Source organism: Panthera tigris, chromosome D3, assembly GCF_018350195.1.
Source record: "Panthera tigris isolate Pti1 chromosome D3, P.tigris_Pti1_mat1.1, whole genome shotgun sequence".
Lineage (NCBI taxonomy): Eukaryota > Metazoa > Chordata > Mammalia > Carnivora > Felidae > Panthera > Panthera tigris.
The window spans coordinates 21,521,788-21,548,457 of NC_056671.1; the positions used below are offsets into that span (position 1 = coordinate 21,521,788).

At 48.7% G+C, this 26,670-nt stretch overlaps 1 protein-coding gene and 1 long non-coding RNA gene across 2 annotated transcripts in view; one reads left to right on the plus strand and one right to left on the minus strand.

Annotated features, from left to right (window-relative positions):
• Nucleotides 1-2,816: 2,816 nt before the first annotated feature.
• Nucleotides 2,817-7,934, plus strand: LOC122232449. The gene is made up of 3 exons (XR_006209791.1): nucleotides 2,817-3,007; nucleotides 6,190-6,386; nucleotides 6,968-7,934. It is a non-coding gene; the product is annotated as an uncharacterized LOC122232449 (long non-coding RNA).
• A 4,038-nt stretch (nucleotides 7,935-11,972) lies between these two features.
• DEPDC5 (DEP domain containing 5, GATOR1 subcomplex subunit) overlaps nucleotides 11,973-26,670 on the minus strand; it is a 142,161-nt gene continuing 127,463 nt past the window's right edge. The window contains exon 44 of the transcript XR_006209788.1: nucleotides 11,973-12,073. The gene's annotated coding sequence lies outside the window, so the exon portion shown is untranslated. The remainder of the gene's footprint in view (nucleotides 12,074-26,670) is intronic.

Genomic DNA, 26,670 nt, shown 5'->3' on the forward strand with positions numbered 1-26,670 from the left:
CACCTTTGCTGACTACAAATGGAATTGAGGTTAACAAACCAGGCTGATCTTTCCCCTGGTGGATATCTTTACAGAGCATGGTAGATAGTAATTAATTGTCCACCCCGCCCTCCATGAAAATGGGGTTCCAGTGAGAGGTGGGAGGAGGGCCAGCGCTGGGGGGATTTCTATGATTCCTTCCAGCTCTTAGAGAAATTAGAGCCTTTCTAGCTTTTCTGATCATTTTGGACTCAGATTGATTTCAAAACAGTGAAAATTAGGTAGACTAGAGCATTCTACTTCTAATTTATAAATGTCAAATGGGAGATACTTTGGTTCTCCCATGAAGCTTTTCTCTCCTTCTCACCAAAAAGTTCAGTGTCTCCACTTCCTCACCTCCCACCCACCTCTGAGCCCAGTGCACTCTGGCTCTGCCCCTATTCCTTCACCTAGGCAGCTCTCATTGTGGCCACTAGTGGCCCACTGTTGTCAAATTCAAGGTCATTTTATAGTCCTCACCTTCCTGGCCCATGTGACTGCTCTGCGCACAACTGCTCATCCCTCCTAGACAGGCTCTCCTCTAAGGTTCCATGACCCTGCATCCTCCTGGCTTCGCTCTGCTGCTCTGCTGCTCCTCTTCTCTGGTCTGCTGTATGCACTTGTCTTCTTGGCCTACCCTGAAATATTGGGGTACTACAGGACTCTGCCCCAGGCCCTCTGCTCTTCTTACTCTGTCCTATCCTGGGCAACCTCATCCATGCCAGCTCTTAAGGGAACATATGCCACATTCCCAGCTCTGGCTAAGGAGCTTTGCAGGAATGGGTATATTTTTTTCTCCTCAAGATTCCCCTGTAAAGTAGGTACAATTTCCATCCCCCTCTTACAGATGAGGAAACTGGCTCAAAAATGTCCCAAGATTTAAAAAAAAAAAAAAAGTTCCAGGATTTGAATAGTCCACAGCTGGTAATCAGTGGAGTCAGGATTTGAACTCAGGTCTGTCAGACTCCCAAACCTGATGGCCCAACACTTCCCTGTGGTGTCAGCTGAAAAGGGCTCAAGGTGTGACTCCCTTTCAGGGTTATTCTGCTTGTAAAAAGTACACATAAACCTCACTACCTGTAGGCTACACTCTGACCAGCACCCATCTTCACCCTTTGGAAAGGGCTGCCAACTTCCATAGCCTCATAAATAAAACCCAGGGCAACCGCCTTGGACAGGACATCTGCTCCCAGAGCTCTAAGTCCCATCAATAAATGTCACCTTTGAACAACTCCAAAGAGAGTCCCTGAACCAGGTAAAGGGGACTAATGATTAAGGCCAAACACACTGGTTGCCCAGAGCTCAGAGCAAATCCTCAGTGCAAGGGCCAGGTCTGCTGCATCTACATCTGGTACAGGGTCTCACTCAGACCAGAGTGTCCCTGGCTACCTGAGGACATGTGAGTGCTGTGATGAGGAAGGATCTGGACTTAATTTCAAATTCTACTCTATCAGTTACTAGTTGAGTACCACTGGGCAATGGCTAATCATTGGGCCCAGGACTAATCACACCTATTTCTTAGGGTTGCAGATCAGCAAGAGTTCGTATGTTTCTCACCTTCACAGGGCCAACACACGGGAGGCACCAGCCATCACAACCATACAATAAATAATTCCTTGCTGCATCCCAGCCTGAGCCAGGGGTAAGGACTGCTCCTCCTTAAAGGACTGGATTTCCAAAGCAATGCCAGAACCCTCCTCCAGAGCCCAGTGAATAGGTGACCCAGAAAAGGCACGTCCTGGTTTTTTTTTTCCTTGGGTACTCTGGGACACTCTGAGCTCCCTGAGAAGTCTGGACACCAAGGGACATACTACAAAGGAGACCTGGGTATTGTTCTGGAGAGATGGCTTTCACACTGTTACCATCTTGAGCAGGAGGGGCTGCCTGCCTACAGATAATCTGCCTACAGATTAGTGTCAGCCAGATAGAATTTTAGGGTTTTTTTCTCCAAATTCAGGCCTCCTGCTGCCCAGGTAACCTTGCTGATTCTGAGCCAATGATAACACCAGCAGCAGCAGCAGCAGCAGCAGCAGGTGCTCTTGGCCAAAGGTCAACACTTTACCCCCATATGTTATCTCACCAAATCCTTACAACTCTTGGAAAGAGGTTGTTATCCCCATTATATGGATGAAGAAAATGAGACTTAGAAAGGTCACCCACATCACTCATGCCTACATTCTGCCACTTGCTGTGGCCCCAGTGTCCTTTTGCTGATACCAAATTCCACCCCAACCCTTCCCCCCCACCCCACCCTGTTACAAGATCAGCCTGAGCCCACAGGTTTCAGGATCATCCAGAGTCCTCCATCACTTTGCCAAAGCCCACTTTGGGAGCAGATCAGCTCCCAAAGGCAGCTTTTGGCATTACAAAGAATGAAAGTGTCTTGGTAGCTGCAGTCTGTGAGCCGGTGGAGCTCAGAGCCCATTCTTAGCACCCGTCCCCCTCAAGCTTGTGCAGAGGAGCTCAGCTCTGAAGGAAGAAGGCAAAGATGTCACCCATGTAACCGCAGTTAGAATAAGGGCAAAAAGGCTTCAGTCATGCAGGTGGTCAAGGAGCTTGTGTTTCTTAGCCAGAATTTTCTAGATCCTTTTGCTGGAACCATCTAGGTAATTGCTTCAAGCTTCTGTGTGATTCCCACTTAGGTGGAACCAGGTGCGTTGGGCTGTGTGGCCTGGGAAAGCTGGAGGGCAAAGCATTAGAGTGCTGTGACTTCCCCTCTCTGAGCCCTGGATTTCTTATCTGTGAAACAAGAGGCTGCATTAATGGCTGGCAGCATTCCTTCTTTCTTTTAGCTCTGAAGGTCCAGGATATTTCACCATGGGAGGTTCAGCAAACAATGGCATGGCAACTCAAGAGGATAAAACAGGGATGCTTCAGAGGATCAGTGTTTGGATCCCATGTCAAAACGTGGAGTGGAAGAGGGTAACAAGGAGATACTCCATAGCAGGCCACAGGGCAGTGTTTGCCAGCACACTTCCACTTGTTTAAGGTAAGGTCAGTATTGTTCCAATTTTACAGATGAGGAAACTGAGGCCCAGAGAGATTAAGTGTCTTACTCAACTGCAACACAGACAACAGGGGGTGGGAGCCAGGATCAAGACCTACTCCACCTTCACCATTCTTTTCACTGCTGTCCCTAACCTTCTGAGAGTCTTTTGGTTATTAGGCTCTGAGCATAACTGTCCTCAGTTGTGGCTGAAGCCATACCTTGGAAAGTAAGGGAGAGGGTAGCTGAGTTTCTATCCAGGTTTCCTGACAGTCAATTGTATTAAAAAACATCTTTTCCTGGGGCACCTGGGTGGCTCAGTAGGTTGAGTGTCTGACTTCAGCTCATGTGATGATCTTAAAGTTCATGAGTTTGAGCCCCGCATCAGGCTTGCTGCTGTCAGCTTGGAGCCCACGTCGGATCCTCTCTCCCCCTTCCCCTCTAGTTCTCTCTCTCTCTCAAAATAAATAAATAAACTTGAAATAAAAATCAATAAATGGATGGGGGAACTAAAGCTCACGTACACAAGAGTATGTAGCTAGTAGGGGCAGAGTCGGGATGTGAACCTAGGTCTTTCTATCAAGTTCACGCTCTTTGTCACTTATACCACCTGCTTCCCACTTTCTTAGGGAGTTGCCATTTCCTTTTCAGAATGTAAACAGTGGGGAATCATTCCTCATCTGAGGCCCCACCGCCAGGCATGCCTCTCGTGGAGTGCTGAATTGAATCTGATCACACCTTGTGCATACTGCAGAAATTCTGTTGCTAGAGCCCTCTTTGTGAGTGGCAAGGTCATTCAGGAGGTGGAACACTTTTAATTGGCTGACAGCTAACTGACTAATTGACAGCTAAGTGGAAGATAAGATAAGGGAGAGAGCAAGGGGGAGTTTGCAAGGAGGCCAGAGGAGGCTGAAAGGCAAGGGAGAGCTCCTGGGTTGAATTTGAGAGTCACTCAGACTCTCCTCAAATCCTGGCTCTTCCACAGTAGCTGGAGAAGCCTGGGAAAGTTGGCTGCACCTCTCTGAGCTTCAGTTTCCTTGTTCATAAGATGGGCCTCTTGCAACAGCTAGACCTCCTGGTGAATAAGGTTGTGCTGAGGGAGAGAGTAGGTGCTGCCTACTGTGACAGTTGGAGGATCAGCCACCCTAAAATGCCCTCCCCATGAAATAACTGCGCCCTGAAGGCCTGGGGGCAGCAGGGAACTCACAGGATCAGAGACCCACAATAAAAGTCTTCGAGACAACTCAGGTTGGCTCTCTCACTCTGAAAGACAGCACAGGGTAGTGGAATGGTAGCCAGCTCTTCCAGCAGTTGGGCCTGACTCCAAATCCAGCCCCCACTTGCTGTGTAGCCTCATATGTGTCACTTTGCCCCTCCCAGACTGGTTCCTCATCTTTAATATGGAATTAAACATAATGCCTTTGCCATAGCTCTGCTGAGAGGATCAAAGATCCAGGCAATGACAGCCAGTATTAACTGTGGGACACTGAGACTCAGAGAGGGAAAGTAATTCACTCATGGTCACACAGCAAGTTAGCAGCAGAACCAGGTCTATGCCCAGACCTCCCAAAACCAAGACCTGAGCTTATCCTTGGACAGCTGCAGCCTTACCTCAAAAGGCCAAACTGGGCTTTGGAAATGCAGCTGAGGACCTTACTGGGATCACTGGTGAGATTCTATGTCTCACTGAGCTGAGACAACTGCTTGCGTTGCCAATGGCTGGCAAATGGCAAAAAGCCTGGGGTCATGTGTCTCACCTGGGGTCTAATCCACAATATAACCCTGAGGATGTCAGGTTGCCCCTCTGAGCCTCAGTTTCCATATTCACCAAATGGAGGTAAGGATTCCTGGCAGAGCAAAGGGATTACATAAAGGCACGGGGCTCTTTTCCTAACGGCTACCCCTGAGCTCACGCGATGCCCCGAGCCCTGTGCTATGATCAGCCATGGTTTCACTTAGTCTTCACAGTGTCCCTGTGAGGTGGGAACTCCATTTGCAGATAAATGGCTGGGGAGGGTTGGAACCAGGGTCTGAGCTCTGATCCTGATCCCTCTGCCTGAGACACTTACCCCCTCTTTCCATACCTAACTGGGGATCCTTGCTCAGGTTTCAGTATAACCTTCTCTGGAAGGATCCCTCAGCCTCAGGCTGGGGAGGGCCCCTGCATTGAGACTACTTCTCCCTCTCCTCCTCCAGCTGGGAAGTCTCATGATGCAAGGACCTTGTCAGGATTACAGCTGTATCCCCGGAGCCTAGCACTGTGCTTGGCATACAACAGGTGCTCAATCAATACTTGCCAAATGACTGAATGGATCCTGTCAGTATCAGGATGCCACCCAGGCCCTGAGGGAGCCAGGGCATGGGAGGAAAACGTTTGGACTCCTGCCATGCCTTACATTAGCAGCATCTTCTCTGAGCCCTGACAGCCAGCCCCCTGGGACGCTATTTGAGCCAGCTGAATTCCGGTCACTGTTTCACCTTGGAAAGGCAACCGCAGCCCTCACCAAGCAGCCCAGTAACTGACGTCACAGCAGTGCCAGGAGCTGCCCCGTTAATATTTAATGTAGACTCCACTGCGGCAGAGCTGCAGGCTAGAAGAGCTGGAGGGGGCTGTGCACCATCTCCATGGGGTCGTGAGGAGGGCACAGATGGAAAACGGCTTCATAAACCGGAAAGCCCCCAGCAGATGAGCATTACACTGGCCCGTTTTAGTCCCTGGCTTAACTCAGAAAGAGCCAGAACAGCATGTGCCTGCAGTAGGACAAGGAGACTGCTGACTGAGCCCAAGTGATAAATATATGCGGGATTAGGGGCTCCGAGGGAGATTTCCTGGAGACTGTGGGAGGGTGAGCACTGGCGCCAGCCAGACCTGGACTCTACTCCAGGTTTGCACAGTGCAGCTGTGTGACCGGGTAGCAACTGTACTACTGAGCCTCAGTTCTCTGATCTGTGAGATGGGCATAATACCTTCCTTGAGGGGCTGTTGTGAGGATTAAATAAAACAAGTGATGGAGAGGACTCAGCTCAGTACTTACTAGGACCTCAGTAAATGCTTCTCCAAACTTCAGGGGCCTGAGGTTAGAGAGAGGAGATGTGAAAGTGCTTCATGCATTCACTGGCCAGGATGACAGGAAGAGAGGGGCCCTTGTGGACCATCTCTTCTGATCATCTGACCCCTTCATTAGACAGACAAGGATGCTGAGGGCCCAGGAGGGGACAGAGGCTCACACAGCAGAGCTGAGGTGACCTGGTCTGCAGTTGCCTGCCAGCCTTCCCCACCAGTGATGATGATGAGATGCCCCCATTGATGATGGATGCCTCTGCCTCTCTGACCTGGACAAAGCAGGACCCTCATCCTCCACCCCTTCCTTGTCTCCCTCTGGTATGTTTCCCCACAAATCCTGGCAGCTTCCCAAAATGTAAATCCGAACCAAGGCAGCCCCTGCTTAAAACCCTTCTGTGGTCTCACATTTAGCATTGGCCAGAGAAAATACAGGAGGCCCAGTTAAAACTGAATTTCATATAAAGAACAAATGATTCTTCAGTATAAGAATGTTCCAGGGACTCCTGGGTAGCTCCGTCGGTTGAGCGTCTGACTTCAGCTCAGATCATTATCTCACGGTTTGTGAGTTCAAGCCCCATGTTGGGGCTCTGTGCTGACAGCTCAGAGCCTGGAGCCTGTTTCAAGTTTTGTGTCTCCCTCTCTCTCTGTCCCTCCCCAGCTCGTGCTCTCTCTCTCTCTCAAAAATAAATAAACATTAAAAAAAAATTTTTAAAGAATGTTCCAAATAATGCATGCATTATTACACTAAAAAATTATTCATTGTTTATCTGAAATTCCAAGTTAACCAGACAACCTGTATTTTTATTTGCTAAATCTGGCAATCCTACACAAACAGCCTTTAGGAAAAAGGTCAGAGGTCCATTTTAGCCCAGACCTCCTCCTTTGCCTCTCTTCCACAGAACTCTCTGCTTCAGACAAAACTTGTTGCCTTTTCTGGAGAATCCCAAGCTCTCCCTCCTGCTGGCCTTTGCAGATGCTGTAGTTCCACTGGGAACTTCTTGGTAAGGTACCTCTTCCTCCTTCACTGCCCCACTTGTGCTTGGCCTGACCCATCCTAAAGCTTCTGAAGCATTGCTTTTCTCCTGGAAGGCTCCCTGGCTCTCCAAGCTCGGATGATGCCTCCTCTAGGTTCTCACTGGACCTTGGGCAGGTCCTCTGCCTGTCTTGTTCACTTGGTACAGAACAGAAGTTCAGCAAACATTTATTGCATTGAATTGCTAAATTCTACAGCCCCTTGCATCTCCACTATCAATAGTTTCCCTCCTTCAGCTGAATCCTACATGCCTTCCAAGGCCCTGCTGGAATCCTACCTCCTCTGGGCCTTCCCCAGGGCCCAATCCTGCCAGTTCAGTCATCATCCATCACAACAAGCAATCTTTTCAACCCATAAGCTCAGCAAGATCAGCACCCCTCAGGCTCTCCTATGACCTGCAGTGCCCAGCACTGTGCCTTCCTGCCAGATGGTGATCAAAAAATGCCAGTGAGTTTGGAGGATGCTAAACCAAGCTCCTGTGTTTAATTCTACTCCAAGTCAGAGATTAACCAAAATCCTAACCTTGCCCTGAAATATCTTTGAGGGCATCTTTAGTTCCCACCTGACAGAACAGCAAACAGAGGAAATGGAGGAACCCAATTGTTTCTGGTTCAGTTGTCTTGATTCCATTCTACCTCAGGGCCTTTGTACCTGCTCTTCCCTCTGTCCAAAGCACTCTTCCCAAAGATCTTCACTTGGATGATGTAGCAAATTAAAGATGGCCACAAATCCTTTGTGTCTTGCCCCTTCAAGAGGTGGCAAGTCTCTCCCCGCCCCTTGAATCTAGGCTGGCCTTGTGACTTGCTTGGACAACAGAATGTGGCAGAAGTGACCCTTTAGGAGTTCGGAGCCTAGACCTAAATAGGCCATGCAGCTTTTGTCGCCACCCTCTTAGAATGCTGCCCCTAGATCACCATGTAAGGCAGCTGGTGTTGCAAACTGCAGGATGAGAGGCTGGGTGATGGGTAGCTGAGTTCCCCAACCAATAGCCAGCACCAACTACTAGATGACTGAGAAGCCTTCTTGGACCTTCCAGCCCAGTTGTGTCTCCAGCTACATGCTAGAGAAATGGGCAGAGGAACCACCCAGGCCAACCACAGACTCATGAGAAATAATAAACGGCTGTTGTAAATCACAAAGTTTTGGGGTTTGTTATCCAGTTTGGGTTTATTACATGGACATCAATAACTGATATAGCTGCTTCCTCTTCATTTATCTGCTCAGATGTCACCTCCTCAGAGAGTCCTTTCCTGGCCATTCCGGCTAAAACAGCATACTCCCCACCAATCGCTCTCTATCTCATTATCCTGTTTCATCCTGTCCTAGGCGTGTATTACTAACTGAAATCATGATGTACTCATCCATGGGTTTATTGTTCATCTCCTCCACTAGGCAGCAGGTCCCATGAGGTCAGGGGCCATAATGGTCTGTTCCCTGCCGTCTCCCTAGCACCTGCGTGAGGTCTGGCACAGGGAAGATGCCACACGTTGTTGGTGGTGGTGAAATCGTGTGCTTGCCCCTTGCTGGTATGGCACTTAGTGGGGCAGAATGGCAGGCATGAGCTCCCACCTTGCCGTATCCTCCAAAACCCATGCTCTTGGGAGGGCAGGAAGGCTGGCCAGGTGGCTGGACTGTGTCTCAGGGGCAAGAGCTTCAGGGAGCCCGAGTTGAGCAGAAAGGAGAGGAAACTGCCAAAACATTCATTTCCAGCAGGGGATGAGATTCAGACCAAGGAGATCACCGTTTTCTCCTCCTTTGCCAATTCCCAGCAGCCCAGCCATGTTCTCCTGAAAGATCACAAAGTGAGAATCCAGGCAATGGGACCCAGTGTTGAGGACACCAAGTCACTCCTCAGGGGCCAAGCATTTCTGAGTCCCTAACACAAAACAGATCCTCTGAGCCTGCTTTCTCCAGTGCCAAGAATTAGGGAAAGCCATAGACTCAACTGAGGAAAAAATGCACACCCAACAGCTAAGGAATCTGCTCTCAGATGCCTCTTCAAGCTACCATTCTGCATCACCACTGTCCAAACCAGGCTGCTTTCAAGCCAGGTGGTCTCAGGTTGAAATTCTGGCTGCTCTGCCAAGTAGCCGTGTGACTTTGGCATGCTCCCTAACCTTACTGGGCACAAGCTTCTGCATCTATAAATGGTGGACAATGAAGACCTAACATCTAAGGTTGTGATGATGAGTCACACTCAACACAGCTTCAAGCACACAGAAATGTTAAATGGATTATAGTTCAGCTTATTCAGAGTGTTTTTTTACCTGTGTGCTGGCAGGGGTAGGGTTGGAGAGACCATGGTGTGCAGAGCAAGGTTTGAGTGAAACACAGACCCTTCCTGGGGACTAGAGCCACATTTAGGGGTTGCCTGGCAGGGAGTAGGGGATACAGTGCAAAACCCTTGGTCCAGGCTGGAAACATTAGAATGCCTGGTTCTACTCAGCATCATTATCTAGCCTTAGGAGAGGACCCCTCAGAGCAGCCCTCCACTCCTCCTGGAGGCCTTCTGGTATAGATTAGGCAATGGTTTGGAGCCCTGATAAGGATTCAGGAGGTCTGGGTTGGAGGCCCAGCTCTGGCACTAATAAGCTGTGTGACATGGAATAAATCACTTGACTTCTTTGGGCTCTAGTGTCCTCATCTATGAAATGGGTCATTCATCCCTGAAGTACCAACTCATAGGGTGGTTGGGAGGATCAGATAATGATTCAGAGGCAAGAGTGCTTTGGAAAACATTAGCTGTTTGATGAATAAAACTATTAAAACTGGAAGGAATATGGGAAATGTCTGTACCTTCTGTTCAATTTTGCTGTGAACCTAAAACTGCTCTAAAATATAAAGTCTTTAAAAAAAAACTGGATTCTCCAGCAAAAACCCTCTAAAGCTTTTAAAATTAAGTAATATAATATGGGTTCAAATTCTAGCTTGCAATTTGCATGATTCAGGGCAAACAAGTTAACTTCTGGCACTGCTAGGGGCTTGTTTTTTTTTTTTTTTTTTTTTCTGCAGGTGACAAGAGCACTGGGGCAAGAGAAGTGTTGGGAAGATGCTGTAAGATGTAAGATAGATGTGATAAAGAGATGAAGCCCACCAGCCTCCCAAACCCCTGGACAACCCATGGAGAAGGGTTCCCCACCTGACTGTGAGCTGAGGTGGGGGCTACCTGTTCCCTTTGCATCCCCTGCAAGCGCCCCTCTGGATCTCAGCTCCACCCCAGGTAGATGGTGACTCAAGTCGTTCTGCAGAAACTGGTCCCTCTGCCCCTGTTGCCATGGCGCTGCAGCACAACCTGGCCAATCAGGAAGGAGATGGGTATCTGAGCCTCTGTTGCTAAAGCTGGAGCAGGACGCCTGGCCAATGGGAAGAGCAGCAGAGTGGGGCCACCATGGAAACCTCAGCCCCGAGGTTCCAACTGCGTTTTGTCTCCATGCCTTGTTTGCAGGGGGTAGGCTGGGTTTTCTGCATTCCTTTTTGGCAAAGAGCGTCTTGCAGCCCCAGGAGGACATTCAGGAGTCATAATAGGGGTTCATGACAAGAGGCATCTTCAAAGAGTCAGAAAGGACCCCAGCTTAGCACATCATGGCTTCAGCTGTTCCCTTCGTTATGCTTTCCCCAGATGCTCAGCATCACCCGTCTTTGATCTTAGCCCATCCCCACAGATCTACCTAGCCCCATCTGTCCTAAGAAATGGCTGTAGGCTGCAGAAAAAAAAAAAAAAAAAAAAAAAAAAAAACCACCCAAGGTAGAGAAAAGGAACATGGGGATGACCTACAAAGGATGCTATTCTGCCCTGTAGCTTTGTGGCTTTGCACAAACTGCCCCTCTTCTTCCCCCAGGTACAGGGTGTGGAGGAGGATAGAGATAAAGGTCAAGCACAGGTGCTGCCTGTCTCTGTGAACTTTGAAGATTGGGCAAATGGGCTCTATGATTCCTTTCAGATCTCACATTCTAGACTTTATTCTATTTCAATCTTCAGGCTCTGGAAAAGTGTATCTACAAGGAATAACTTTCCAAGGAGGAGCCCTATAAATAGTGACAGTGGACACAAATAAGATTCAAGCTGCTTTGTGCCCTTAAAATGCCAGACCAGCAAGGCCATCGGTTTTAGATCTGAGGCCCAGAGGGGTGAAGCTGCCCCCTCAAGGTCACATAGCTAGCTGGATGCAGAGCCAAAGCTAGAAGCCCTAACTCACAGGCCCAGCTCTTCAGCTTGCAATGTGTGACCTTCTTAAACCAGCATTTTCACCCCTGTGCGAGCAACCATGGAGCTCTGTATGCCCATGCTCCCATACCCCTTATTTGGCAAACACAGGCATAACAACTTCAAGGAAAAGTGTGTCCAACCCTTTCCCCCTCTCTCCGGTCCGTCACTCTGTTGCCTAGCAACAGTTATATCTAGAAACTTAGGTGTCATCCTAGACTCCTCTCTCACCCTCATCCATTCCCACTAAACCCACTGTATAATCATTTTATCTCCAAAATGGCCTTTGAATCGTCCACTACACCCTTCCTCTCCTCCTCCCTCCACTGCTTTCTCCATCCGAGGTTCCATCATGAATTTCCTGGATGACTATTGGCTTCTCACAGGCTTCCTGCTTTTGCACTTGCTCATCCCATCCCCTGCTTCCATTTTCTTTAGCCACAGCCAGGCAATATTTTAAAAATACAAATCTGATCATGTTACCTGAGGCTTTCTCAGAGCCTTAAGTATAATAATCAACATCCTAATAAGCCCCAGAGGCCTGCATCATCAGACCGACACCCCCAATTTCATCTTGCCCTTCCATGTGTTCTGCTCTGTCTGGAACATTCTGACCGCCACCACACCCCCAATTCTACTAGTTACTCCTACTCACCCTTTGGCTCTTGGTTCAATGGCCACTTTCTTGAACTTGAGGAGCCCTCTTAACCTCCTTGAATCGGTCAAATTCCCATTTCTGGCTCTCCTGGCACGATGTATGACTTTCATCTGTAGCACATATCACAGTTACAGTTTTACACTTATCCACATAATTATTTGATTCATATCTGTAAGACTTAGGGGCCCCACTTGATATAAACTTCATAAAGGCAGTGACTTTATCTTGTTCTATGCCTTAAATATACAGATGGGTGGATGGATGAATGGATGAACAGGTGTATATATGGGTGGGTGGGTGAATGGATGGATGGATGGATGGATGGATGGATGGAAGGAGTATAGGTGGATGGGAGTATGGATGAATGTGCAATGGATGAATGGGTGCAGGAAAAGATGGCTGAATGGATGGGTGAGTGGGTTGGCATATATATGTAAGTAGGTGTTATTGGATGATAGATGAGTGTATAGATGGGTGAGTAGATAAATGGGTGAAAGGATACTCTAATTTTCCCCAGCTTACTTAGACCTAATCATTTCTCCCTCTACTAGTCAATCTTCCCCCTATTTATTCAACATACACCAAGCATGTCTGATGTGCCAGGAATGTGCCCACAGTGCTGTCAGAGCCCAAGGAAAGAGGGATCACCAGGTCCTTGAAATTTAGATAATAGCTACTTCCAGTTAACACTACTGTGTGCCAGAGACCATCGTATGCTCTCCTCCTAGGAAGCATACTTCTTCCTCTCTACTTATCCAGAGCCTAGCAGTGTCTCAAGGGTTAATGTAGGTATTACTTCCTTCAAGAATTCTTCCTTGATCATCCAGCCTGGGCCTGATTTCCTGTCCTCAGAACTGCCCAGCACATAAGCTTTGCTGGTCCTTGTTCATAAACTACGTCATGTTATCCTTTTTCTGTGAGTCTCTTCCACTCTACCAGACTCTAAGTAAGCTTCCTGGGCATAGGCTTCACATCACAGGGAAGGCCAATCTGTGGGCTGGGCATTGTACACACACCCCCTTACATAACTCTTACAGGAGCCTGAGGGAGTCATGATTACCTTATTTTATTTTCTATATATATATATTTTAATGTTTATTTAAAAATTTTTTTTAACGTTTATTTATTTTTGAGAGACAGAGCATGAGTGGGGAAGGGGTAGAGAGAGAAGGAGACACAGAGCCCCACGCGGGGCTCGAACCCACAAACCACGAGATCATGACCTGAGCCGAAGTCAGACTGACTGAGCCACCCAGGCACCCCTACCCTATTTTCAATTGAAGGAAACTCTCTTGCCTGAGTTCACACAGATAGTAAGTGGTAAAGCCAGTGCTGCTAGGTGGGTTTGAATCAAAGGCCAAGGTCCTTAATTAGAACTTACCCCCAGCCTGAATATTTTCTCCAACAGCGGATGTAGCAGCTCCACCTGTGCCTGAATACTACTGGAGTGGGGAAGCCCCGGCCAACTGTTGAATACTCACCTCTCAGAAACTTTATTCTAAGCCAGAGTGAAGTTTGGGGTCACTGGGTAGCAGTTTCAGATGGGCACATTTTGACTTTGAAACTGCTACCCAGTGACCCCAATACTGCCCCCTGTGCAACCAGAACAAGCATGTCCCCTCTTCCACATGGCTGCTTGTCAATAATTTACAACCAGCTCTCATGTCTCCCCTACATCTTACTGTCTCCAGGGAGGAGCTTCAGAGAGAGAGTGCTGGAACTAGTCTCTGGAAGTAGAGAGCCTGTGTTCTTAACCTGGCTCAGCCACTGTCCACAGACCAGTACATTTCAAAACAAAATTAAGTAGGTGATTTGACAAGCAAGGGCATTAAAAAAAAACCCAAAAAACCTTATCACCACCTCTCATCACCCTTGTTTCATAAAAGAAAGGGCATCCTGACACATGAAAAGTAGGGCAATTGAGAACTAATTTAGCTTTATGAAAACTCCCTACATTGTCCCTATTTCCCTCATTTCACCGTGTCCTGGTACAGACCCTGTGGGGGACTGGCCCAGGTCTGCAGGCTGCAAGGACCTCTGCTCCAACCAATTAAAGAAAACACCATCAGCCAGAAAAACCAGAACAGGGCACTCTACCATCAGGACACCATATTACCCTATTTCAAGAAGGAAGGAAAAGCTGAGTGTGTCTGGCATGGTGAGGTGGCTGAGCTCAGGAAACAAGACAGACTTCTCCATTGTGTCACAGCATCACGTCCAGTTTCTATCTTGGATTAGATGAGCAAAGCCTTTTCCTACTCTTGTAACTCTATAGGCACCCTGAAAGCAGCTCAGCAGGCAGGAGCTGCCCAGGACCACATCACTCCCAAGTGGAATGTACTGGAAGTCAGGAGGACTGTTCTGGCTCAGTGGCAGAAGGCCAGTTTAAAAGCCTGGTCAGTTATGCAAAGACAGCAGATTTTCTTTTGGGGGCAGTTTTGTGCTTGATCTGATCAAAGCCTCTAACCCAAAGGCTTCCCGAATTCGTTTAATGTTCATGGAAGGCCTACTGCACACAAACACTGGGCTCGCATTTGGAGTGCAAAGGTGGGCAAAGAATGACTTGGTCTCTGTCTTCATGGAGCTCAGAGTCTATTACGAAAGACAGATAGTAACCCAAGTGTAAGGGATAGGTGCAAACTTACAACTGTGACAGGTGCTAGGGCAGAGGCATGTGTTGCCCCGAGAGCATGAAATAAGGGAATTCCCCTAGTCAGTGGTCACGGAGGCTAGGACGGTAGTGACGAAGCTGAGATGGGAATGAAGAGCCAGCATTGACTAGGTGAAGAAGGAGGGAAAGCAACTTGCAGGCCAAGTGCCTGATGTAGGATGAGCATCCACCACGTGAAGAACTGAAATAAGGCCAGTGTGACCACAGAGGGGAAAGCAATGGAAAAGAAAGCTGTGCAAGAAGATGAGGCTAGAGAGGTAGGTGGGGGGCTCATAGACTCCTTAAAGGCACTTGGTCTTCTTCTTTTTTTAATTTAATTAATTAATCTATTTTTTTTTTTTATTGCACTTGGTCTTTTTCTTAAGTGAAATAGGAAACCAATAGAGGATACTGAGCAGGCAAAGTGGCACAAGGTAAGTATTATTACTCAACAGCAGAGAGACAAACTGGGGATGTCTGTTAACCAGACTTTGTGCTGATCACTTCACATCATATACATATATTGAACCATCATATTGTATGACTGAAACTAATATGATGTTATATATCAAGTATATCTCTTTATATTTTTAATAAATATTTTGAGAGAGAGAGAATGCATGCAGGAGAGGGGCAGAGAGAGAGAGAGAGAGAGCGATAAAGAGAGAGAATCTCAAGCAGGCTCCAAGCCATCAGCATGGAGCCGGATGTGGGGTTCAATCCCACGAACGATGAGATCATGACCTGAGCCAAAATCAAGAGTCGGACGCTTAACCGACTTAGCCATCCAGGTACCCATCAAGTATATCTCAATTTGAGAAATGGATGATGATGATGGTGGTGGTGGTGATAATAATACTGATAAAAATAATAATAGAGCTAATGTTCCTGAATGCTACATCCCATGCACTGCTTTAAGTATGCTTCAGTCTTCATGTTTGCCCTGTGAGACAGCCACTGTTAAGATCCCCATTTAACAGCTGACAAAACTGAGGCACAGAAAGAATAAGTAACTTGTTAGCTTTAGGTGGTAGAGTTGGCAGATAAGGGAGTGAACTTTGAGCACCTAAAGAAATTACTCTCTTAAAGAAGTCAAAGGAGGGGCGCCTGGGTGGCTCAGTCGATTGAGCATCCGACTTCGGCTCGGGTCATGGTCTCATGGTCTGTGGGTTCATGCCCCGCGTTGGGCTCTGTGCTGACAGCTCAGAGCGTGGAGCCTGCTTCGGATTCTGTGTCTCCCTCTCTCTCTGCCCCTCTCCCGCTCGTGCTCCGTCTTTCTCTCTCTCTCTCTGTCAAAAATAAATAAACATTAAAAAAAAAAAAAAAAAAAGAAGTCAAAGGACAGGGAAATGCTGTCCTATGCAAGAGAGCTCTGGGGACAGCAACCTGGAATAAACTTGATTTGTAACTTGGGCCTCCAGTCCATGTGGCTGGTTCTGTGAACAAGCACTCATCACGCACCTACCATGTGCTATGCACGTGTGGTAAGGACTGAGGACTTGGCAGGGACAAAAACAGTCCCAGAACTTACTACATCCCAGTGTGGACAAATGACAATGCATAAGTGGGCAAACAATGCAGATGATGTCAGGTGACAAAAAGGGCTATAAAGGAGAGACAACAAGGTAATGTGATGGGCAGTGACAGGCAGAGGGGTGGTACCTCTCTAGACAAGGTGGTCAGGGAAGGCCTTGCTGAGAAGGCAGCAAGTGACACCAACAATGAGAAAGCAATTGAGCCATGATCTTAGGAAAGGGGTTCCAAGCAGAGGGAAGAGTCGTGCAAAGGCCCTGAGGCAGGGGCAACCTTGGGGTGTTCATGGAGCAGAAAGAGGAGATGCTGCATCCTTCTGAGTGAGAAGGAAGAGATGAGAATGGAGACAGATGCTTCCAGAAACCCAGGCCCCTAGAGCCTTGTACTGGGATTTCATCCCGAGTTGATGGGAAGTCACTGGAGGGTTTCAAGCAGGAGAATGACACAGCTTGTTCTATGTTTAAAAGGGAGTGCACTGGCTGCGTGAGAATATGTTCTTCAAGGCAAAAGAGGATGCAGCAGGACCAGTCAGGTTGTGGCTGCATCAGATGAAGGTGGAGGTGGTGAGAAGGGTCAGATTACAATATATTTTTGCTAATGGATTAGGCGTGGGTGGGTTGAGGGGAGGAAATACAGGATAACTCCAAGGCTTCCAGCCTGAAAAACAGGGTAGATGATGGTGCAGTGACTAAAATGGGGAAGACTGTGGGAGGAGAAGGTTTGGGTGGGAGCTGGGAGGACACAGCTAAATCAGGAGTTGTGTTGTACATATATCCAGTTTGTTACTCTCTGAGATCACTAAGAAGAGGCCAACAAGGCAGCTGGACAGACAGGTTGGAGCTCAGAGCTGGCGTCAGGGCCAGAGAGCTCAGGTTGAGACACACAGGCATGGTAATTAGATGGTGATTAGAATTACGGGACTGGGTCGCTGGAGGAAGGAAATGCAAAAAAAAAGGTCCAGGGCCCACAGACTGGAATCCTCCAGTGTGTGGAGACTGGGCAGAGGCATGGAGGCCAGCAAGGGAGGGTGAGGAAGGTGGCTAGAGAAGCAGTCTGCAAGGAGAATCTGGCCTGGCCCAGCTCTCTGCTGACAAACATGACATGTCATCTCAGGCAGCTTTTTCCCCATCTCTAGGACTCAGTTTCCTTTTTGTAAACAGGGATGGGGGGTGGCCCTACCCATCGCTGAGGTAGCTCCCCCTAGATCATTCTGTATACTCCTGTAGCCACTTGCCAGATGAAGAAATCAAAGCTCAGGGGTGCCTGGGTGGCTCAGTCGGTTGAGCCTCTGACTTTGGCTCAGGTCATGATCTCTCACAGCTCGTGGGTTCAAGCTCCACGTCAGGCTCTGTGCTGACAGCTAAGAGCCTGGAGCCTGCTTCAGATTCTGTGTCTCCCTCTCTCTCTGTGCCTCCCCACTTGCTCTGTCTCTCTCTCAAAAATAAGTAAACATTAAAAAAATTTTTTAAATTTAAAAAAAGAAAGAAATCAAAGCTCAGGCCTGACTACTTTGTTTCCAGGCCTCTTACAACAGGCTCATGCTGGGTGAAATACAAAATACAACAAAACATAGCCCAATGGCCCACTACCAAGGGGCCCAGGGCAGGGCAAGGGTATGGGACCTGGCATAGAATCCAGATCTTGCCACTTGCCAGTTTGATGACCTCGGGTGACTTTGGGCAATCCTGATCCTTAACAGTCACTTATCTGTAAAAGGCAGCCAATAATACCCACTGTGAGGGGCTGTTGCTAAAAATAAGTCAGGCAGCAAGCAAAGCACCCCACACAGCTCCAGGCATCTGGTCAATGCCACTTCCTTTCTCCTTCAGGAAGATTTCTTCCATGAATCAGAAGAAAAGGATTCCAGGGTGGCTCGACCCTTGCAAAACAACGCAGTTCTGCTGCCGCTCAGCCCTGGGGCTGCCAGCTCTGTGCCACCCCCGCCCCGCACCTGCATGGCAGGTGGAGTCTGCAAAGACTGACTAGTCAACCAGCAGGAGCCTGGGGCCCTGTGGGTCTGGGAGGCAGGACAGGGGCATCTGCCTCTACCGCTGGCCATAGCTGTAGACTGGAGCCTCTTCCCAGGGCGCATTAACTTGGCTGGCAAAGGGCCATGATAGGACAGTAGGGAGATACTGCAACAGAAAGCAAGTTGGAGCTTGGGCCAATGTGTTTGGCCCTGGTGACCTGGCTCCATGTCTCCTAGAAGCTGCCCTGGGGATAAGGCAGCCACTGGAGTCGGGGAGCTGGGCCTGGAGACTGGATTCCTAGCCTGGCTCTGCAACAATTAGACTACAGCAACACTCATCGGGCACCTCCACTGTGCCAGACACCGAACTAGTGCTTTACCTAAGGGCTCTTCAGGCATCCTGCATGGATGGTGAATATGTTCCTGTTGAAAAGATGAGGGAACTGAGGTCCAGAGAAGAGAAAGCCTTGCCTAAAGTCACCAGGCCTTCCGGATACTTCTCCTGAAGACATGTCAAACAGGAGGGACCCCTTATGTAGCCTGTATCTTGTGTGATCTGGTCTCTGCTTCCTTCTCCAGCCACACGGGCCCCCGGCCTCTCCCGTGTCTCAGGGTCTTCAGCCAGGAACTCTACCGCAGCTTTCCATAGAAATGCCCAGAAAGCCTTCCCTGAGTCCTAGACTAGGTTGGGGTCTCCCCTTTAACCCCCTACAGTGAACTCTCTGTGGCCTTTGCTGCACTTTTCATGACTAATTACTTCACAACCATAACAACAGTGATCTGTGTAATATTTTGTTTGCCATCCTTCTCCTTCCTGTATCTGCACGATGCTTGGCACAGAGATGGTTCTTAATATGTTCGTTGATGGGAGAACAACCAAATGTGTGAACAATGAATGAGAGTATGAGCCACAAATGAATCTCCCTCTTGCAGAGAGGAGCTGGCTGTGATCCGGCCAGGAGACAGAACATTTGTATAAAGGGCCATCTCGCTCGGAATCTAAATCACAGAAACTGATAGAAACAGTATCTTCTAATCATGTGGACACTGCCCAAGGAGGCTTGTGTGAAGAGACCCCAAACTGTGTGCTGAGAGGTAGATACCCAGCTGCCAGCATGAGTTAGGTCCCCAGACCAAGCTGGCTTCTCTGTGCCCCCAACCCCCAATCTCAGACCCCAGCAGTGGCAGCCAGTCTTTGGGTTCCTGCAGGAGATGGTGACGAGGGGGCAGTGGTCAGACTTGCCTCTTGTGTTGCAAGGGGAAGTGCGCCCTGTTTCACTTCTGCTTTGAGGCGAGACACATCCTGTGTGTCAGACCACCCAGAGTGCTCCTGTCCTCCTGGAGCCAACCACCAACAGCAGCCAGTGTGGAGATCAGGCACTGGAGAGCCTGGGAACGTGGCCCTCATCGCCACGCAGGGAGCCCAGGCCCCAAGCCCTGTCCTTCCTCCTTCCAGGACGTGGGTGACCCACCATGGAAGCCACGTTTAGTGGGCTTCTTTCTCCCATGCCCCACCTCTTTCTAAGGGAAGAGTCCTGGGGGTGGAGAATCCCTGAATTCAATCCTTCCCCTGCCATGTGTGTGCTCAGCAACCTTGGGTAAGTTGCTCCACTTCCCTAAGACTCAGTTTCTTCTCTGAGGAGTGGGGTACCACCACCTATCCACCTCCCTCGGGGCTATTCTCAGACTTCTAGAACTAGGACAATGGGTGCACACTTGCTTGGGGTTCAGAGTAAGAGCTCTTGTTATTCTGCTTTCTTTCTCTCCCTTCCCAGGCTTCAGACTAGCTGGTGCTGGACTAGGTTCCTGGCGAGCCTGCCAGACACATTCAAAACAGAAGGTTTGGGGGCGCCTGGGTGGCTCAGTCAGTTAAGCATCCGACTTCAGCTCAGGTCACGATCTCATGGTTCATGAGTTCAAGCCCTGCATCGGGATCACTGCTGTCAGCACAGAGCCTGCTTCAGATCCTCTGTCCCTGACTTTCTCTGCCCCTCCCCTGCTTGCACGTGCATGTGTGCACGCTCTCTCTCTCTCTCTCTCAAAAATAAATAAAACATTAAAAAATAAGACAGAATGTTTGGTCTCCATTAGGGGAGTGTTTACATGGCTGCCTTAAAGTTATGGAATTTTTTTGCATCACTCAAACCACTTTGCAAAGCTGATGGCATTGGATCCTCAACTGTGACCCCTTGAAGGAGGCAGAAGAAACACTGTCATTGTCCCACCCCCAAACCTGAGGTCCAGTGGGGTGAACAGACTTGCTCAGGATCAGGATCGCACAGGTAGTCAGCATTAAAGTCAAACAAGAACTGTAGTGACTTCACCTGATTGTGCAAGGTCTCAAAATATTCTGTAACACTTATCCCCTGGGGTCTCACACCAATCCCCCAGACTCAGTGTGCTTTCGGAAGCTTGGGCAGGGTCACACAAAGGAAGAAATGGCAGGCTGAACCTGGAAGCAGGGTTTTGGATCACTGAAGAGAAAGAGGACAATGAAAAAGGATCATTCCCTGTCTGCCCCATCTGAGAGGCCTGCAACCACCTTGAAGCCTGGTACATTTAAAGCCTGTTCTACCCAGGGGCACCTGGGTGGCTCAGTCAGTTAAGCATCCGACTTCAGCTCAGGTCATGATCTCATGGTTCATGAGTTCAAGCCCCACGTCGGACTCTGTGTTGACAGCTCAGAGCCTGGAGCCTGCTTCAGATTCTGTGTCTCCTGCTCTCTCTGCCCCTCCCCTGCTTGTGCTCACTTGCTCTTTCTCTCAAAAATAAATTTTAAAAAAGCATTAAAAACAAAAAAAAAGCCTGTTCTACCCAGATCCAGGACCAGGAAGAACAAAGCCAGACAGGTGAGCAAGGTGTCGAGGCTCTGTCCCTCCACCAACCCCTCCTGCCCCCCACCCGGGGTGCAGCCCCAGAGTCCAGGCTGGCACAGGGCTTCCAGACAATGGACCATTTGTCACTCTGGTTTATACTCTGGAACTTGACAACACCAACATACCTCCCTCTGGAAATCAGTTGTTGAAAATTCGGCCTTAGTAGGGCAGGTTTGGAGAAATTGCTCTCCAGTTTTCTCCCCCATCAGGTTTTAGGCAGTCATGTTCTCTTGTTTGGTCTGGTGACAAAGCCCTCCAGACCTCCAGAATCCCTTCTCTAACCCATCCTCCTCACCTACCCAGAACTCTTACACAACCTTCAAATCCCAGCCCAAATGCCCCTTTCTCCAGTCTTCCAGTTGCCCTACATAGAATTAGCTCCCCACCTCTATTTCTGTAGTGCTTTACCTGTTTCCCTCCACCAAGAATGAAAGACCGACATTGATTTGGCTTTGCATAAAGCCAAAGCTTTGCATTCAGCTTTGGTCAGCTGAATGAATGAATTCAACCAATTCTAAATAAGCACCTACGTGTGATGGGCACTTACAGTGGAGGACGCAAGGATGAGCAAGATGTGCTCTCTGCCCTCAAGGAGATCATATGTTATTGGAGAGCCTAGCTATATGTACAAGGAAAGAGAAACACAAGAGCAGTGCCACAGCATGTAAACACTAAATATGACCAGGATTCTAATCCTGGTTCTGTCCACAACTTGTAGTGTGGCCCTAAGCAGTTCTGTTAGCCACTCTGGCCTTGGCACCTAGAAAGAGTAATGGCTATAGAAGATTGGGAATGGGGCTGCCATCAAGAAAGGATTTAAAATCCATAACCAGGGGCAAGTGGCATCTATCTTCTCTTCCAAAGTCATAGGAAAGAGGGGCTCGCCATCCAGACCTTTTACCCAATCAGCATCTGGTTCAGGTTGTCTCAACCTTGACACTAATGACATGTGGGGCTGAATAATCCTTTTTGTAGGGGCTGTCCTATGCATTATAGGGTGTTTAAAAGCACCAAGGAGATGCTTACCACAGTTGTGACAACCAAAAGTGTCTCCCAACATTGCCAAATGTCCTTCACATGGGGGCTAGTTGGGTACCACTAGCTAGCTCCTGGTTCTCCTCCAGTGCTATATCCAAGGACCTGGAAAAGGGGTGGGGGTTTTGGAACAGCATCTGGACGAAAGTCTCACAGGCTTGCCTCTGGCAGACCCCTGCCAACCCTCTCAAGCTTGTGTCTGTTCAGCTTCTGAGGACACTCAGGATGAGGACAGGCAGGACATTTCACCTTGTAAAGTGGCGTCTTTCCTAGGACAGTACATGGTCACACCTATCTGATGCTCCCAGAGTGTGGAGAGGAGAAGAACCCAAAATGTGAGCTACTAGGATTGGATGAACAACAAAGACATTAGGGAAATGTTTCTCTTCCAGGATGCCCTGGGCTTAAAAATAAAATTCTCTGGGGTTGCCTTGTTGGCTCAGTTGATTGTCTGACTTCGGCTCTGGTCATGATCTCACGGTTCATAGGTTCGAGCCCCATATCAGGCTCTCTGCTGTCAGTGTGGAGTCTGCTTTGGATCCTCTGTCTCCCTCTCTCTCTGCCCCTCCCCTGCTTGCTCACTCTCTCTCTCTCTCTCTCTCTCTCTCTCTCTTTCTCTCTCAAAAATAGATGAACTTTAAGTTAAAAAACAATTTTTTAAAAACTCTCTGTCTCTTTAAGAGACACCTGAAGATTAACAGGGAGAAAGTGAGCATGGATAAGCAGTCTGACATAATCCACAGTGCACAGAGAGGAGGTAAGAGACTCAGCTCCTATCACAGCTGTCACCAGCTGCCTGAAAGACTGACAGGGACCTTCATTCCCTCTTGGCACTCAGCATTCCTGTTGGTCAAGGAGGAGAAAGATCTGAAATTTTGTGATTCCTAAGGTTTCTCCCAGATTCATTGCCAGAGGAATTCAGATGAAAATGCCAGGGCTCAGAGAGAGGGGTGTGCTTGCTGATGGTCACACAGCAACTCCCCATACCCCCTCCCCCTTATCACCAGGGTGGGAAGAGATTTTCTTCCTGGAAGGACTATGTGCTGATTCACTGAGGAAACAGATGAATCTTGCTGCAGCCAGAGAAGCAGATGGAGAACAAATCTGAAGACTGGTAGGAATGAGTTCTTGGCACCTGCTTTGCCCCCCACCACCCATGCATTCCAGGCCAGGCTTCAGGCAAGTGTGTGGCATGGCCTGAGGTCCAGGAGCTGCCGGACACACTTGCAGGCTGAAGTCAGAGGCTGCAGGCCGGAAGGGAAGGCGCAGACAGTGCCTTCCAGATAGGAGCCTGGGGGAGAGGAAAAGCCACTGGCACCCGCTCAAAGTCTCTGCATTTTCCCACCAGAGCACCTGTATGTGAGGCTGTTCACATGCTACATGCATCTGCACACCAGTAGGGCTGTACCACACACACACATTACAGTCAACTGAATGGAATAAGGGGCCCCTGGCCAGAGGTCCAGGTTAGAGCAGTGGTGATGCCTCACTGACCCAGCACCACCAGGAGGTGATGGGGACAGCACAGTGAATGGGGGCTGGGCTCTGGGGTCTCCCAGACCTGATCCCCAGCCTCGCTGTTAGCTGTGTGGCCCTGGACTCCACTGCCTGGGCTTTCCACTCTCATCTGGTATGACAGTGGTTGATAAGATTACATGATGCAGTGGCATATAATGTACGCTACATTGCCCAGAACACAGGAAACGCTCAAGAAATGAAGTGACTGTTATTATATGTACCTGAAATGTTCAGGATAACTATAAATTGGCTTCTATTCATCTTTCTGTCCCACTATTTTCTATTGTGTGCACATGCATACTATTTTCTATTTTCTGCACATGCACACTATTTTCTATTTTCCATCCATGTTAGCAAAGCCACACAGACTTCCTTAGGGTCTTAGGTGTAAGTCATGTACTTCTTCCTTGTAATACCCGAAGTTTCCATTTTAATTATTTTTGACGGATCTCTTCCTACAAAAGGGGATATGGGCTTCCATACCTATTCAATGTAGTACTTGGCAGTTGCTGGCCCAGCTGCATAGCCTTGGGCGGCCTGTGTAGCTCTCAGTCTGCTCCCACTGCCATCTTGCTGTCAATTGTCATTTTACTCAGCTGTCAAGTTCTCTGCCTCTACTGTGTTGCTTTTTGGTGAGAATCATATTTCCAGGGTGGTTACACTGGATATAAAGTACTCAGTAAGAAGCCCAGAGAAGAAATCTGGAACAGGGTTTCTCAAATGGACCATGGATAGCAGTGTTTATAGTGCAGAGTCCCAGACCTCATGAATCAGAATCTCTGGGAGAAGCTCTGGAATCTGCAAATTATGTGAGCTCTTTTACATAGGAGCATTGGAGAACCACAGGTGGGGGACTAAGACAGCTACTACTTCTGCTTTGAAGCCTCCCTGGCTTATTTCCATTCCTTTGGTAGAGGGTAAGGGCGTTACTCTATCTCATTTCTTTTCCCACTGGGTTTTTCTGCATCTCACACTCTGTGTGGTTCTCCACCCCAAATTTGTTTCTCATTCAGGAGGCCAACTGGTGCTGCCCCAAGTGTACTAGGGCCTGGGCACACCCCAGCACAACCACAAAACCGAGAAATGTCTCCAGAGCTGCTCAGCTTCAGGCAACAACCCTGTTCATGATGAGGAGTCAGGACAGCATGGTCAGAAGGCCCTCTTCCTGCTCTTGGCAATGTGTCACCTCTGCCAACAGCAAAAACTTCCCAGCAGAGGTTCTTTGGGACCTAGATAAGGCAGCATGACCACAGCAGCTAGTGGTGTACAAGCCCTCTGGCCCAAGTAGGACACTGGGCTCAGCCTCTTGAACACTCTGACTCCTATACATCCCACAAGGCCCAAGGCTACTTCCTCTTTGAAGACTAGCCTGTCCACTCCAGCCCTCTGATTATTCCCTTCTCTAAACTCCTGGGGTTCACAGAGTCTGGGGTAATCATCATAACAGCTGATGTTTAAGGAGGGGCACAATGTTCCAGGCACTGTCCACACTCTTTACCCACATTTTCTCCTGTGGTTTCAAGACCCTGTGAGGTGGTACTAGTGTCTCATTTTACAGATGAGGAAACCGAGGTTCTGAGAGGTACAGTAACTTACTCAGATGCACATGCCAGCAAGTGGCTGTGCCTGAATCTGAATCCAGACACTGGCCTCCTGTGTCTGCCCCCTTAACTGCCACACTACTGACTGTAACCAAATGCCTGGAAAAACACTGGGCCTGGGAACCAGAGGACCTGGTCCTCATCCCAGTTCCACCTAGACCCTGGAGCAGCTCACTCCATGTTTCCTTAACTAGGAGAGTATGAAAGGGTTGGACTAGATCACCAAGAACCCCTCTGCTCTAAGGCCCTTGTCTTACGGGACCACCCTCATCCTCTCCTACACTGGGGTGACCCAAGTATGTCATGCACATGTCTGGGTTTTGATGGCCTATTTCTCAACATGAATATGTGCCCTCCATGACTTAATTTAGGGAAAGAGATTGACGATCCCATGAAGATCTTCCTTACAGTCCATGTGTTCCTCCTTTGGGCCGGGCCCTGTGAGGGGCTCTGCCATGTGCATCTGCTCCCTTGGTCTCACCAGCTCATTCACTCAATTCTCATTGACTGGAGAGTGTGCCAAAGAAATTCTCAACCTAGGATGCTAAAAGGGGTCAGCAAATAATTGCATTGTCACAAGCACAGAAGAAGAGCAACACTCAAGGGAAGTATATGTGTGTGGGGGGGGGGGAGGGGCGGGGGTTGGGAAGAAAGGTGAGGCTATGTCATCTCTATTTAACAGGTGAGGAACCACACTTGGGAGGCAGAACATTCCTAGCTCTCACAGTGAAGAAATGGCAGGACTGGAATTTAAACCTGGGTCCTCTTAGCCCCAAGTTTCCTGCCCTTCTCTCTCCACTGAGGAATGGTTATTCACATTTATACACCTGGTGTGAGGCTTCCAATATGCATGCACACATCCCTCATGTCTAACCAAACCACACACTTCCTCAGGCCAGGCTTTCTCTGCACCTGGGCAGCAGGCATGGAGGGAGATGGACAGGCCTGAGGGGCAGATGGGGAGGACTAGGATGGAGCTGGAGGGGGACTGAGTTCTACTCCCAGATTCTGGCTTGGATGAGTGGGTGGAAGGAGGTGCTGGTCAGAGAAAGGAAGAATTTGGGGGAACTGGGGTTCAAGGGCATGAATATTTCAGGCTCAGTTCTGAAGGGTGAGTGGCTAGCATTCTAGCTTCTTCTAGCCACCTCTTCTTCCACCAAATCACTCTCTGGGCCTTCTTTTCCCAGGTCATCTTTGTGGGTTTTTTGGGTTTTTTATTTATTTATTGAGAGAGAGAGAATCCCAAGCAGGCTCCATACTGTAAGCACAGAGCCTGACACAGGGCTTGAACTCACGAACCATGAGATCATGACCTGAACTTCAGTCAAGAGTCAATGCTTAACCAACTGAGCCACTCAGGCACCTCGCTCAGGTCATCTTTGGAAGAGAGGAGGAAAGTAGGATACTGAGGACCACACATGACTATGCCACATGATCCAATCTGAACAGACCAGTGGCTGCCGTGTCCAGCAACATCATGCAGGAAGCTGGTTCAGAAACATGGCAGAGGATTTTGCATCTGGGA